Source organism: Anguilla rostrata, chromosome 8, assembly GCF_018555375.3.
Source record: "Anguilla rostrata isolate EN2019 chromosome 8, ASM1855537v3, whole genome shotgun sequence".
In the NCBI taxonomy this organism is placed as follows: domain Eukaryota; kingdom Metazoa; phylum Chordata; class Actinopteri; order Anguilliformes; family Anguillidae; genus Anguilla; species Anguilla rostrata.
This window is the reverse complement of record NC_057940.1, coordinates 8,956,069-8,968,547: the sequence shown is the minus strand read 5'-3', so window position 1 is coordinate 8,968,547 and position 12,479 is coordinate 8,956,069. Positions and strand designations below refer to the sequence as shown.

At 46.2% G+C, this 12,479-nt stretch overlaps 1 protein-coding gene across 3 annotated transcripts in view; it reads right to left on the bottom strand.

The window, feature by feature from the left end:
• Positions 1-12,479, bottom strand: part of LOC135260744 (CYFIP-related Rac1 interactor B-like) — a 56,917-nt gene that overhangs the window by 31,859 nt on the left and 12,579 nt on the right. For 2 of the 3 annotated variants that reach the window (XM_064346245.1, XM_064346246.1), the window contains exons 2-3: positions 5,228-5,309; positions 1,996-2,032 (exon numbers count right to left, since the gene is read on the bottom strand). The gene's annotated coding sequence lies outside the window, so the exon portion shown is untranslated. The remainder of the gene's footprint in view (positions 1-1,995; positions 2,033-5,227; positions 5,310-12,479) is intronic. The other variant, XM_064346247.1, reaches the window with a different exon arrangement.

Below are 12,479 nucleotides of genomic sequence, written 5' to 3'. Positions count from 1 at the left end.
ACCCCTCCCCCCCCCCCGCCCCCCTCAATTCAGCCAATCCTACGTCCTGAACGGCCTGGAAAAACGCGCCCCTGAGGGATACCCCAGTCGTACCCTCCTCCGAGCGCGCCATGTGACCTCCGCGAGCTGCTTCAGGCGCCCCAGACACTAGGGAAGACCCTCAGACCCTGAGGAAGACCCCCAGACGTGAGAGACCCAGACGCTGAGGAAGACCCCCAGACGCTGAGGAAGACCCTCAGACGCTGAGGAAGACCCTCAGACACTGAGGAAGACCCTCAGACGCTGAGGAAGACCCTCAGACACTGAGGAAGACCCTCAGACGCTGAGGAAGCCCCAGCGCTGAGACCCCCAGACGCTAGGAGACCCCGACCTGAGGAACCTCAGACCTGAGGAGACCTGCTGCCTGCCGCTCGCTTTTCCCCCATGGAATCACGGTGAGATTCCACACTGAGACTGCCAGGGTGAATTCCACAAGAATCGCTCCGGTGTGCGTTCAGGGGCAAATGCTGCAGCGTGAACACCGTCACACGGAAGACTGAGACTCAGCCTCCACGTGACTTTAATAGTTAATAAACTCACATTTTAAAACAGATCCAGGATGATGACATCCCTGAATCAGTAAAGATCAAGGGTAAAAGAAAAATTTAAAAAAAGCAAAGCGATTAATAACCAAATAAATCTTTGCTGAGCTCAGTAACTCCGTTATTAAACTGCTGTAACTATCCGAATATTAAAAATGTAATACTGTTTTACTGCAGAACAGAATTTTTTTTTTTACCATAATACATTATTATTCATAAGCGGCCGATACTTTGCCAAAGACAATTCTGAAGCTTTAATTTCATCATTGCCACACTGCTGAGACCCACGTCATTTAACTACACCTCAGAGCTCTTCCATTTCAGTTCATAAAACAACCAGTAGGTGGCAGCATTGCTTCTTCTGTCACACTTCACCACCGAGAAACCAACTAATTTGCCTCCAGTACCTGGCTCTCAAAACAACCAATCAGTCTATTCCAGCGCTTACAAGAAAAAAAAACCCGCAGCACCGAGGCAGAATTTGGCGTTCCCCAAAAAGCCGGGAGTACTCGCGGTAGCCACTTGGGGTGTGGGCTGGGGGGGGGTGTGGGCGTAAGTCAAGAAAGCTTACCCTGTACTTGGGCAGCCACGTTTTGATCCAAAGCACAACTTGCAACACAACACAACGACAACACACAGGTCTGATAAGGTACAATACTCATTTTGTACAGTCATTCACAAGCCATTAACACAAAGTCCAGTTCACACAGTGAACATCGCTCTGACCTAACCTATGCTAAGTCAAGCTAGGAGGCATGACGAGCTACAGCATCAAGATAATCATATAAGGCAGAATAAAACAAACGTAAAAAGGAGCTCTGGAGCGTTTGATCACTGCTGTAGTCAGGTCTGCATTTCTTTCCTCTATTTTTCTGTAAACAACTGTTTTAGAGAAATCATACAATAATCCCAACAACTGAAGAACAATGTAGACAACATCCAGGGAATCTAAAATCAAGAACGCACCCTCATCTTACCCTCGCGAACGGAACAAAGTGTACAGACGTCGAGCTATAACTGTTCAAAGTAATAAAACTTTCCCTTTGTAACCTCACAGTCTCCAAAAGCAAAGGAGCAAGGACAATAAGGTGACCCAATTGATTTTAATTTGAAATTGCTCAGCTGGCAGTGCGTCTTGGCCTGCTTTCGTCTTCTAAAAACACCCAATTAAATTACTCTGGACAGAACAAAAGACTTGAAGCACACAAAACTGGCATGTTAGAAGATTAAATTAGGCAAATGATATACAACAAGTCAAAATTAATAGAACAGGATAAAATAAAGTGACAGCAGAGGCTCATACATTAGTCATGTCTGCAACAGACATTGGCCCATTACTTAAGACCAGTTAGAGGAAAATAAAGACTAGAATAAAGTGAATAAAATGAATAAAGAATAGTGGGGGACCCCTTACCTTTTACTAATGTTTCCTCTCTTCCAGGTCTCGAAAGCTAGAGAGGAAAAGTACTGTTAGGATCATAATCAGACCTGTCGTAACTGTTCAGCTGAAACTAAGCACTGTACAGGAGCACGTTTAATTTAACACAAGAAAAACAGTAATATGGTTGTCAAATAAACTACCTTTCAATATGACACGTATCAAGGCAACTGAACTTCTCATTTTTAAAAATATCAGTAGAGATGAAAAATGATTTCAAATATGAAACTGGAAGAGCACCTAATTAGATCTCCACTCTACGTTTTTATGCTCAGTGTAATATTTTTCATACATCTCCCCCCTCTCACCACAAGCTCAGGCACGCTCTGTAGACGGCCATGATTGTGGCGTCCTCTCGAAAACCAACAATTAGTCACAGCGGTGTGAACACCTGACTGCAGCAGCGCTAGGTGTGATCAACTGCTAAAGTACTCGGTTCCGCAAACTAAAATGACAAAGGCCCTTTGTGTGTGCCTGCATTTGTGTGTGTGCGCGTGTGTGTGTGTACGTGTGTGTGGATGTGTGTGTACGTCTGTGTGTGTGTGTGTGTACGTGTGTGTGTGCCTGCATGTGTGTGTGTGTGTACGTGTGTGTGTGTGTGTGTGTGTGTACGTGTGTGTGGATGTGTGTGTTCGTCTGTGTGTGTGTGTGTGTGTGTGTGTGACGTGTGTGTGGGTGTGTGTTGCGTGTGTGTACGTCTGTGTGTGTGTGTGTGTGTGTACGTGTGTGTGGATGTGTGTGTGTGTGTACGTTTGTGTGGGTGTATACGTGTGTGTGGGTGTACGTGTGTGGGTGTGTGTACGTGTGTGTACGGGTGTGTGTGTGTGTACGTGTGTATGTGTGTGTGTGTGTGTGTGTGTGTGTGTGTACGCGTGTGTGTGTGGGCATTAGTGTCAAGTGACAGGCAAAGGGTCAGAAGGCCCTTCTGTAATGCCCCCAACACTGATTGCTAAGTGAGATGTGTAACTGCATATGACAATATTGTGCTGAATAATTTCAAAGTGATGCTAGAGCAGCTGGGTTAAACTCTTCTTTTTTGACCATTTTAAAGGTAAATCACATAATATTGATTTCCAGAGTTGTTGCTGCTAGCTAACTAATTGCTGAAAAGCAATTTAAGCCTGTTCTCCAGCGTTGCTTTACGGAAGACCTTCAGAATTGCAACGGTTAGGACAGAGGACAAAACACAGAATGATAAACACAGAATAGCACTGCATTTATTTGCAGAACTGATATCATGTTCACATTCAGGAATGGTAGTCTACTTTTTATTTCACTTATGGGTTCGTGGCATGTTTTACTAGAGTTAGCGAAGATGCTAGTTAAATGTTATAAGTTTGTTAGCCAGTTTGTTGGCTAGCAGGGGTCAGACTGCAATTGTTTATGGTGGTTCCTTAGCAACCCAGTCAGTGGGTCTGCTGTCAGTAGCAGAGACGGTTCGACCTCAATCCACTTTTCATGCAGCGGTTTCATCAAGGGAGTCAAGGGGACTAACCTTGGGTTGATTTGCATTGTTTCATGAGTTACAGTGTGTCATTGTTAGCCTAGCATGCTACATAAACATGTTTTATGTCACACTTTGTAACGTTTAGCCATTAACCAGGTGATATTGTTGGTCACATTTGGCAGGTATGATCTATGAAGCCACTATGGCATGTTTGTGAAGGCATTTTATATGCTGTGTAAAGACTTTATGAGATACAATTTATTTAAAGTGTGACCGAAAACTTTTTGCTAGCTAGAGAGAGGCAAGCCTAGAAGGAACCCCACTGTCATCCACTGGTGAAAATCGTGAGCCAAATACTCACGGACACATCGTTTCTGTGTGGGAAAGTAGAGAATATTAAAATGGCTGTTTTTTTTTTTTTTTTTAAAAGGCCATTTCGTCTTGCAGAAGGAGCAGTATTTTTAAAGCCGGTGATTGTGATTCTAAACACCGAGTAGACTGTCGGGCAAAATTACACCTCTTCAAATCAAACTATACTGTCCTTTGCCTTTAACGTTCACAAACAAGTTGAAGTAAGTGCTGTACTTGTTCTGTGCAAGTAAAGAGAAAAGCAAAAATCTGCAATAAGACAGAACAGAGGTACAGCTTTCTCCTAGTTATAATGGGTCCTAATGAGGCTGAATGAGTCCACACTTCGGCCCACTCTAACCGAGAGACTCTTATCAGACTAAAAAGCGCTTGTGGAGGAGAGATGATCAAACAGCTATTATGAGAACAAAGAATACAAATTGAACTCAATTAGAGGACAAAGATAACCAGATGGCAGATGGTGAGCTCGTTAAAATGAGGATCGCAGACAATGTAACATCGGCTGATTTTAAAAGAATGGATTCATCCAGAAGGTATATTTATTATATGACAAATATTGCTAATGTTATTATATTAAAATCGTTTATGAGATATATAAATGTTTTCCACAAATCGTCAGCGCAGGAAGAACGGGCCACGATATCACAAAAATGCTCTCTCAGCGAGACTATCGGGAGAGGAGCGGCCGAGGCCAGCGGATCTGGACGACCCTTCCTGCCTACGAACACGGAATGTAGCACAGTGGGTAAGGAACTAGACTTGTAACCGAAAGGTCGCAGGTTCGATTCCCGGGTAGGACACTGCCGTTGTACCCTTGAGCAAGGTACTTAACCGAAATTGCTTCAGTATATATCCAGCTGTATAAAGGGATACAATGTAAAATGCTATGTAAAAAAAGTTGTGTAAGTCGCTCTGGATAAGAGCGTCTGCTAAATCCCTGTAATGTAATGTAATGTAATGGAATGAGATTCAGCCGCTCGACCATCGTGGGACCACAGCGAAAGGCCGCACACGCTGTGTTCTGCCTCCGAGGTCCTGTCAGCAGACTTTTTTGCACGGTTTTTGGCAGGGAACACCCTGGGACGACAGTGACAGAATCACATCTCTGTGTAGCTTTCTCAACAGGCCCCCAACATATTTCATTTTGTACCGAGCGTCAAATTGACACTGACAGATACACACACCAGGATTCATCTTTTTAACTCTCCCAGAGCCTATGCCACATCCTAAACAGCTTTGGGATGGATCTCCTGAACATTCCAGAACATGGTAACTTAACTTATACCACAAGGGGGCAGAGAAACCATAGTATACATATGATAGGTGGCAACTGCTATTAAAATTAAGATGGATGCAAAACATCAGAAAGTTGTGGAGGGATTCAGTATTCACCAGTAGGGGGCGTCAGATCTCAGGGGTCCAAGGTCCAGCCTGGCAGATGGCCGTGGTCTCAATAGTCTTGTGGGGTCAGTGCCTGGTGGGGTGGAGGGTTTGGGGTGGGGTAGGGGGAGGGGGGGGACAGAGGAACATGAGGAGCATGGAACCCTTAACTGACCACAAAGACCAGGGCAGACAGTAACAAACATTTCTACCAACACTAGCTGGCATAGTATGGAGTGATATGGAGGGCCCCATACAAGTTACATGCAACCATAATGGCAGAGGAGTTTCAAATGAAACTGCATAGAAGTACAGAACATTCAAATGTACTTCTGTGCAATGTTCCTGTATAAAGTGAAATAATAATATGTATGCAGCACTAGGAATACAAAACACACATGCACTGGCCCAGACAGACAATGAAAAGATAATGAATGCATATAGCTTGGACTTGCAGTATGCAAAAACACATCTTCAACTGATCATTGTTTTTGCCTGGCAGGAGATATAGAGATATATAGCACGCACGCACGCACATATATGGATATGCAAATTACATTACATTACATTCATTTGGCAGACGCTTTTATCCAAAGCGACGTACAAAAAAGTGCATTTCATGATCGTAGACAACTGCTGAACACGGGTTCAGTAAGGTACAATTACTTATTTTGTACAGCTATTTCTAGCCGAGAACAATGAACACTATTCTGGTCTAACATCTGCAAAGCCAACTAGGCAGAAGAATAAGCTACAGTATTAGGACAAATACAAATTACCAAGAAGTGCAGGGATGGGGCAACATGTAACAAGTGACAGGAAAAAGGGTTTTTTATTTTTTTATTTTATTTTTTTTTTATTATACAGCGTGGTGGTGGTTAGTCTAGGTATGGAAGACAAAACATGGAAGACAGTCCAGTGCTACTACGATGAAAGGCCTCTCTGCTGTATGGACGGATACTTTCATTTGAGGTAACCGAGGGAAACACACATTGGTTTGGTCACACGTAAGCTCCTTCACGGAGATTCCATGAATCACTCTCTGCCTGTTCACTCGAGCGCGCCCGTCATCGGACGCTCGACCACAGTCACCCGCTTACGCGCGATACAATGCTGTCATAACAACGTCAACCATTCAGCACAACTCTGAAACGTTTCAAGCGGGCGGGGTGAATTTAGCGAGCCACCACGCTCCAATTTATCATCCAACTGTTCAAGCGGGTGCCATTAGCTCACTTAAACTATACTTACAATATTACTCTGTTAATTTGTACAACTTCACTGAATTTAATGCACTTCGGAGACAAGAGAGGTGCAAACTGAGAGATGCACTTGCTTATGAATGCAGTCCAGCAGAGTTCTGCTTTTTTCAGTAGCGTTGAATTACGTATTTCACGTCAGTGTCATTTTCCAAATGCAGCGTCAATCTTCCTGCACTCCTTACTGTGGGTATCAAAGGGAAAATTCTGCAGGTTTGCGTTTTTCCATTCCCGAAAACAATCGAACGCAGGGCCTAAACATGTCTGAACCTGACACGGAGGGTCTCACGGTCGACCGTCAAAAAACCTTCCTGAGGTACCAGAAATTTGTAGAGTCAAACTCTTGCATGCATGCACAACCAAATTTCTTTAGGGTCACTTCCTGTGTTCACACAACAGAGGAGGGTGGCACAACAACTGAAGGGGGAGGGTGTTATTACTGGGGTTTGCACTCGCCTAATTAAGTGGTCCCTCAAAGGGGGAAGGGGGGGGGGTGGATATAGATGTAATGAGCAACGATCTAGCTCACTCAACCCCATACCGCTGCAGTCCAGCATCATGAGCCCAATGCACTCATTCATCCTCCTTCAGGCCCAAGGGCAGACGTTTCGGATCCACTTCCCCCCTGTAGTCCGCAGGCTACCGCTAGCATCTGCAGCCACACACGGAGAGAATCCTGCAGAGTCTGCCCCCCCCCAGCATGGCATTCTGCTGCCCCCAGCATGGCATTCTGCCCCCACCCCCCAGCATGGCATTCTGCTGCCCCCAGCATGGCATTCTGCCCCCCCCCCAGCATGGCATATGCCAGCATTACGCAGTGTGGAGCATCGTTACTCTAGTCACCAAAGCGGGCATTTTAAAAATTAAGAAAAAACCAGATCCTTCTACACACAAGGCCATTAAGACACCCCTGCAACACAAACTCAGAACTCAAAAGGCGTCCCTTTCGAACCGTGCGCACACCAAAAAAAAAAAAAAAAAAAAAAAGAGCGAGCTCATTTGCAAAACAGGAAGTGCTTTTTATATAGAGCGGGCAAGCGTCGATCGGCGTTTCGGTATGTGTGAGATGCGCTACCGGCGTGCGGTGGACACACGGCTCTTTTATTAGACTCCAAATTAGCCCGAGGAGAAGCGAGAGCAGACGGGGAGGAAGCTCGAAAAGGTCAGCAGGAGAGAGAGAAACCTCACTGCTTTCACCTTGAATGGTCTCCCTTAGCTGCCCGGCGTCACCTCAACAGTGCGTTTAAGACTGAAGTGCTATCGGGGCGAGATTCTACTGGGCTGCTATAACTGAGACCCTCAAATGGTCAACATTCACAGAATGAGGCTTGTGGTCATTTCACCTGTAAACAGCTCTCCCCCCATACCCCCCCCCCCCCAAACCCTGAGGATTTTTATTTGTCATTTAAAAAGGGGCCCAATTCACCAGGTGTTCCAAGCGTAGTTTATTGTGTGGGGATAAACTGCAGTTTACTGTCTTACAGCTGAACAAGTAACTGGAATTTTCCATCACTTTTGAACTGCGTCGTATTGGGCTCACTGAGAAATACAAATCACGAAAACAAACCTCCACCCAGTCAGACGGCTCTCCCCTGGTTTATCGGTTTTTATTCAAAGCCACGTTGGGGGCTTCAACAGCTCACGCCATGAAACTCCGCAAAACCCATCCGCGGTTCTGCAGTCAGGCCCGACCGCTCCTTAAACACAGCCGCACAAACAGCTGTTCAGGGGAACGTGGGTTAAAAAAAAAAAAAAAGGGGACAGTGAACAGAGGCACACCTAGCCTTTTTAACCATCCTTAAAGCTCTGAAGAAGGCCTTTTTGACCGAAAGCTCAGCGAATTAAACTAGATTTGCGATATACTCAGTGTGCCAAGTTCTTCCTTTGTTAATCCATCTTTGTTCTTGTAGCACCTGAGCCATAGTTGGGCTGAACGTGCGGACGTCTTTTCGCTGTTTAACCATCCTTATAGCATCGTGTGCCACTGCGTTTCCTGAAAGCAGCCCATTCAAATGATGTCACACAACGCGGTCGCGGTCACAGAAGATCGCTCGCACACCGAAACCCGTTCGGAGCAGAGGCCGGCACGGTGGGCCGGAGGGGGGGGGGGGGGGCGAGCGTTTCGGACAGACGCGTGACACGGCACGGGGCTGCGGCAGTGACAGCTCTGGGCACTGGGCGGCGGGGGTGGGTGGGGTGTCACTTCCTTTATCGACTCTTCAGACGCACACAAACAAACGGTTCAATTTTCGCTGCGCGGCGAAGGGCACTGTAGAGAGAGAGAGCGAGAGAGGGAGAAACAAGCCTCCAGTCTCGCACTCATTCTTGCCGTCTGTCGACCTGCGGGCAGCGCTGGAGCTGTGCTCAGGTAGTCTGCTTCTCAGTCACTCCACCTGTCCACCTGCCATGCACCTGCTTGACAGTGACGAGATCACAGGCAACATGCACGGAAGACATACCGAATGAGAAACACAACCTATCAAGCGCAACGTTGGTGAGGCGGACCCGAGCGAAACACAGAACTGCGATCGACGCGCACAACAGCCCACAGTGTACAGTACCTTTTGTGGGACCTGGTGACACCTGAAACTGTGCAACAGTGATCCATGAACTTCTGTTGTTACTCACAAGGTAACAACGTATAGGTGGGAATTACCCTTCCTCTGCATAAGACTGAATCTCTGCAGACAGCCGCAGGGATTGCAGGGAATTACTGATGGCTTGATCTTTAGAATGGGAGGAGCTATAATTTTCCATCAATGACAAACTCGTCTGAACTCTAGAACATTACTTTCCACAGCAGGAACAACCTGTTTTAACCAGCTAGTTATCAACAGCCCCAACTACTGTTTTTATTTACTTTATTTAACCACACTAGTCACATTGAGACTGACATCGCTTCCGCAAGTGGTCCTTGGAGCCTAGGGCTGGACAATATATCGATATCGTGATATGAGACTACACATCGTCTGGGATTTTGTGTATCGTAATATGGCGTAAGTGTTGTCTTTTCCTGGTTTTAAAGGCAGCATTACAGTAAAGTGATGTAATTTTCTGAACTTACCTGACTGTTATAGCTGTTCTATTATTTGCCTTTACCCACTTAGTTATTACATAAGCATTACTGATGATTATTTATCAAAAATCTCATTGTGCAATTTTGTGAAAGTACCAATAGTCATCCCCACAACATCATCACAATATCGATATCGTGGTATTCGGTCAAAAATATTGTGATTCTGTCCATATCGCCCAGCCCTACTGGAGCCTACACAACTTTGGACTGGGGGAGGAAATCGGAGTAACTGGAGGAAACCCACGCGAGCAACAAGCTAACGCAAACCCAGAACCTCCTCCTCGCAAGGCAACAGTGCTAAGCACTGCACCACCATGCCACTATAGCTCAGGAGCACCCATTATACTATCACTATTCACAAAGACACTCGGGCCTCCGAGTGATCCAGAACGTACAACCACAAACCACAGCTGTGTCTCCTCGCTCATCTTGTTAGTGAAATCGGCTTGACATAACTCTCGCAATGAGACATAGCTTTGATAGTGAACACGTTAGCTGCCTGAACACTACTTTTGCCTTTCCACAGTGTGGCACAACAGCGGAGGGGGAAACTGGAAGCCATTTTGTTTACTTGTTGCTCAGAAGCTCCAAGTCTCTGCTGAGAGAGATTCACCAGTGAGAAGCCACCTTTCTCAATCCTTCTGCCCTTGTGATGTCATTCATAGCCACCAATGAGAAGCCACCTCTCTCAATCCTTCTACCCTTCTGACGTCATTCACAGCAAATCAACTGCCCAGGTGCCCTCTAACATGCAAGGATGAAATAAGGACAGTGGATAACAGTGACAGTGGGGGCGACATAGCTCAGGAGGGAAGACCGATTGTCTGGCAGTCGGAGGGTTGTCGGTTCAAACCCCGCCCTGGGCATGTCGAAGTGTCCTTGAGCAAGACACCTACTACCTTGCTCTGGCGAATGAGAGCATCATTGTAGCGCTTGGAAAAGCGTATAAAGCAGTCCATTACTTCATACAATCAATTTCAGTTTGACAGACAGCCAACCTGGGTGACAGAATTGGTTCACCCATCAAAATTCAGCAGGGAGATTGGACAGTAGTATGAAACAAAATTTACTATATTCTATTCAAAAGCTATTTCCTTGGATTAAGCATGTCCTTTATATAGCAAAGTATTTCCTGAACAACAACTGAAGCAGAGACTATAAAAGGTTTTTCTTTAAGTCCAAAATAGCCTACAACGTCAAGCAGAATCATGGCATACAACCCTGTATCATTAAGAGGCCATTGTCCCTCAAACTCAAATAAAAAAGCCATTGGTTTCAAAAGAATGTGTTGCATTCATAGAAGAGGAAGCACACAGTCTCCTTGCTAACTGTGTGCGTTACCATGAGGGGACACCCAGCCAATGAAAATGAAAGTAGTCGGACATTTTGGTAAATGCTCTGGGCACACAGCTTATTGAAGCTTCCTTGTACAGCGCTGGGTGATAACTGCCACATATTTCATGAGCTGGGGAATATATGTCCCTGTTCTCCCTGTTCTTCTCCTATGACTGAAGGGACACATTCACCACTGCAAGACGATGAGAAAAATACATTTCATATAATAAGAGCAACAGGAAGAGACATTCAATTTCCCTTGAGAATTCACGCCCCTAGACACCCCTAGATGGTTGCAGTTCCTGGGGTCTATGCATTTCAACACGCCCAATACTCAAACTAGCGTTGCGTCCTTCAAATTGGATTAAGCAACACAGTAACTCGTCTGCAGTTAGCTGACAACAGTCTAAGACGAACCTTGGTTCTAGCCGTGGGGGGTCATGAACGCATCAGCCCCTCATGCGGTCTTGCTAAAAGTAGCTGCGCGAGAAAGAGATGCCTCTCCAGCAACAGGTCCCATTTCGTGCCTTCTGAGAGCGTAGCGCCTTCTTAAAGCACCATATCGTAGCGCTTGTGGCTCTTCCTGTGGTGAAGTCACCGGCTCAAAAGCAAGTGTAATGGAGGATCGCACGCACTTCGTGGAACACTCCATACAGAGTTGCCAGCTTTAACTTGTCAAAGTTAAACCAGACCAGTTAGTCAACGGGACACCATCATCGAGCATACACACGACGTCAGAACCGATCAGTTATCATTGGGGGGAGGGGGGGCTGAGGGAAGAGAAAAACAGTGGAGATAAAAGAAATTAATTTCAATCAATTTTTCCATATCGCACATTTTTATAGTTTCGGTAGGGCCCGTAAACCAGACGTTCCGGGCCGAAACAGAGCATCCGGCAGCACTACGCCCGTAAGAACAGGCTGCATAGCAACTTGAGAGCGGCAACTGGTGATTTTGCACGGGGGTGGGGGAAAAAAAAAAGGGAAGGAAACCCGTTGATAAAACAGCAATCTGCTAACAGCACGTCATAAGTCAAAGTTGCACAAATTCCCCAGCCCGACAACACAAGAGAGTAGCGTAGTAAGTTTCATGGGCACGGTTAACCGTTAACCCAAAAACAACACAGATCCCGAAACCAAAAGCAAAATTCATAACAGGGCATCAAATTTTCATTTTTTTCCAAAAATGGTTTGTCATGTTTCTGCTTTTTTTTTTAAAAAATACCTGCACTACACTTTAGATGAGTGTGCACTTTTGACGTGTGGAGGTGTGGGGGGGAAGAATCTAGGGAGCATGTGCAGGCGTGGGGGGGGGGGGGGGGGGGCAGATCTTGTGAGCGTGTGCAGGTGTGGAGGGGTGCAGACTCCGGTGAGCGTGTACAGGCGGGGGTGTGCAGGACCTGTTCGTGGAGCGTGTTCAGGTTGCGGGCGCTGAGACAGATGGGGGGTGATCGGGGGCGCCGTGTCCACGGCAACAGACCGTAGCCGCATTCCCGGGCGAGTGAGAAGGCTGCTGGGAGATTTCAGCCACAGCACGACACCAACCGCTGACCCCTGACCCCAGGGATGGAGAAGAGGACACGCCCACTTCTACT